Raw genomic sequence first — 3,273 nt, 5'->3', positions numbered from 1 at the left:
ATCTCTGCGCCGGGAGTGTTGGATGAACGGATGATCCGACACTCTCGGCGCAGAGAATGGGGGGCCCGCTGGCCGCTGGGTACCGATCCGGTGCTGGGAATGTGCTGGGCCCCCCCTGGCCGAGGCCCTGGTGCGCCCGCACAGCCTGCACCGGTGGTAGTTCCGCCACTGGAAATGACTATGTGTGGCTTCAAATAAGAATACATAACAGTAATATGCAATTTTCCATTGTTACCTAAAAAAAAAAAATTATTATATCGCCGCTGCTCCTTTCATAGATGTGATCTAATCAGAATCTTGAATGAAAACAAGCGGTGGCTCCACACTGTACCTTTAGCTCTGCTTGTCAGGAGCAGGGCTAAATGTACAAAAATACAACTCACCCGGAGCCTGAAACTGCATGTCCCGGGCATCGGGCGATAGGGATTCCACACCACTGGGTACACTGTCAGCCCCGCCGCCTCAGCTCTCACACATTCACTCCATAAGACGCACAGACATTTTTGCCCGCCTTTTGGGGGGAAAAAGTGCGTCTTATGGAGCGAAAAATTTGGTATATTTCTTACCCTTTGAATATTTTGTTTCAGCAGGCAACATGGCTGGTGCCAAGTTTTTCTCAGCATCTTCACAGTGATCTGTCCTTATAGAAAGACTTTGGACTGTAATGTGAGGATTGTGTTTCCCTCATTAACTTCATTAAAGGAGAACTATGGGGTTAGGGCTTTTCCCCATAGTTCTCCTTAGGGTAACGGGAGGACACAAACTAGCGTCCTCCCGTCACCCTAGGCTCAGTATACTGAGACGCCGCAGTATACCGCGAGCTGCTGCTCGTGGTATACTGAGAAGCCGCAGCTGAAGCGGATCCCGGCAATTGTGTCGGGATCCGGCCAGCTGCGTGACTGATAGCTGGCTCTGCCTATCTAGAGGCAGAGCCAGCTGTACCCGCCCCCTCCCCCGTCCAATCCGCCAGTCAGCGCTGGCGGATCGGAGCGGGGGGAATCCAGCCCCTCCCCTGTTATGGCAGAGAGCCGTGACAGGATCGACTGGTGAGCGAACGCCGTTATGTGTTCACTCACCTCCCGATCTACTGAGCCGACCTGTTACAGTCTCATTGTCACAGGTCGGCTAGAACTATGAGGTGAGTGAAAAGCACTCACCTCATAGTTCTCCTTTAAAATTTGAATGCAATCCTTTAACTCCCTCACAGCCCCTTCTGAGAAGAAGGAGAAGCAAGTAGAAATGTTAACCCCTAAAAAAAGAAACCCTTAGGTCCCATTCACACTGAGCGACATGAAAATCGCGCGATTTTGAGCGATATTGCGCGACGAGCGATATTGAGCGACGTGTCGCACAACTTTTTCCTATTGGGCTGTATGCAATCAGGAGCAATATCGCTCGAAAGCGCTCAAAAAAAGGGTCATGTAGGAGCGACAAGCTACCAGCGACGAGCTACAAGCGATATTGAGCGATATTGAGAGGCGAGATGTGAACAGCTCCATTGAAATGGATTGGAGAAGCTACATAGAGCGATATCGCGTGGAAATATGAGCGATATCGCTGCAAAAATCGCTCTATAAATCGCTCAGTGTGAATGGGGCCTTACCCAAGCAAAATAAATTTTAACTGCAAGAAGTATTTTTTTTGTTATGTTTATGCTATATGAATGGGAACATGTCACAAATATAAAATAGATGTTATCCCAAATTGGCTGCAAAAGCAGGAAAAAAAACACTTTAGTGTTTATGCAATATAAAAAATTAAATGAAATAAATAAAAATAAGAAAAACAAATGGAAAATATGTATTCTTAGAGAGTAATACATATGACAAGCTTATATATAATAGTGCTGCATCAAAATATTAATCAATGTGATGGTAACGATGTTGTCATTTCCTGCATAACAGTAACCAAGCACAATGACTCTAGGGTGCACCATGAGTCAGCAGAGGAATCACACAGCATGTACCAGTAGCCATGCCAGTTATGTAACTGAAGTGAGGATATGTAACTATAGGTGTAAATGGTAAGCAAGACAGTCCTCTAGAGAAACGCACTATAAAAATACCTGGCACTCTAATTGCGTAAAGATCTCCTGTGTATTATAACAAGAGCACAGGTATAATATGTATACAGGGGTGTTCAAATAAAACTCTTTATACTGTATCTTAAAGTAATTTATAGGGTTTTTAGTATTATATTTAGGTCTAAAAAAATGTAATTAGAAATACTGCCAAATTATTTATATTTACAATTTGTAGCCAATAGTTGGAGCTCTGCGCTCTGTTACATGTGTTCACCAGGCTTCTTATATTGTAAAGCGCTGCACAAACTGTTGGTGCTATATAAATCCTGAATAATAATAATAATAATAATAATAATAATAATACTGTCTGTTCACAGATGAAAGACAATTGTTTTCAGAAACAAACAGCTGAAGCTCAGATTACACGCGTTGCTTGATAGGAACACTGTTATTTGCTTGAGAAAACCCACATATCAAGTGCTAATTGACTGACCTCTTTTATAGCCAGACATACAGTATACGACTTATCTACATTCGATCCAATATACCGGTAAGTCAGTTTTACTGCTCTCTTTGTAATTGTAAGGTAAAGTTAATGGGCACTAAACAAAATATTGTGTTGCGATAACAGGTCCTGGTAGACATTTTTGTGTGGTGCAGTTGTATCTACTTTTTATTATGTCTGGAAGTAAAAATGCAAAATGAAAAGCAATAACTTAAATAAATATGATACATGATTGATATATATATATAAAAATATTAGTTGGTTAGTTATGTGACAATGGAAAATTGCATATTACTGTTTTGTATTCTTATTTGAAGCTGCAGATGATCATTTCACATTTTCCAGGGTTTCCTAATCAGCTTTACTTATATAAGAATGAGATGATGTGTGGACCTATAGGGGTTGGACTTGATGGACGTATGTCTTTATTCAACCCCAAATACTATGTAACTATGTAAATCTATTTACAGAGCTTTTAAGCACGAGCTCAAATTTACACACTAGAGTAAATGATTCTCTCCCTCTTAGCCTCTTGAACCATTATCCATATCTACATTATCCAGATCAAATTTAAATCAGACAGAGAGAGTATGAAAGAAAACAGCTCCTGGCCAACTAACCTTACACCAACTAGGCAAAAAAGAGAACTAAAGACAAACGTTTGGGGCGGGGGGCCTATTTTTGGCAATACATTTACTAATGTAGTCCTTTGGCACAAACTCAGCACATAGCAGGCTACTGCCCC

General features: G+C 41.8%; 1 protein-coding gene across 2 annotated transcripts in view; it reads right to left on the bottom strand.

The window, feature by feature from the left end:
* Positions 1 to 3,273, bottom strand: part of LOC108800263 (membrane-spanning 4-domains subfamily A member 4D-like) — a 17,250-nt gene that overhangs the window by 12,763 nt on the left and 1,214 nt on the right. The gene's annotated exons all lie outside the window — the stretch shown is intronic.

The sequence above is a fragment of the Nanorana parkeri genome, unplaced genomic scaffold, assembly GCF_000935625.1.
Source record: "Nanorana parkeri isolate BGI_ZX_2015 unplaced genomic scaffold, ASM93562v1 scaffold1972, whole genome shotgun sequence".
Classification (NCBI taxonomy): Eukaryota; Metazoa; Chordata; class Amphibia; order Anura; family Dicroglossidae; genus Nanorana; species Nanorana parkeri.
Note: the sequence above shows the minus strand (reverse complement) of the source record. Positions and strands in the feature narration are given on the sequence as shown.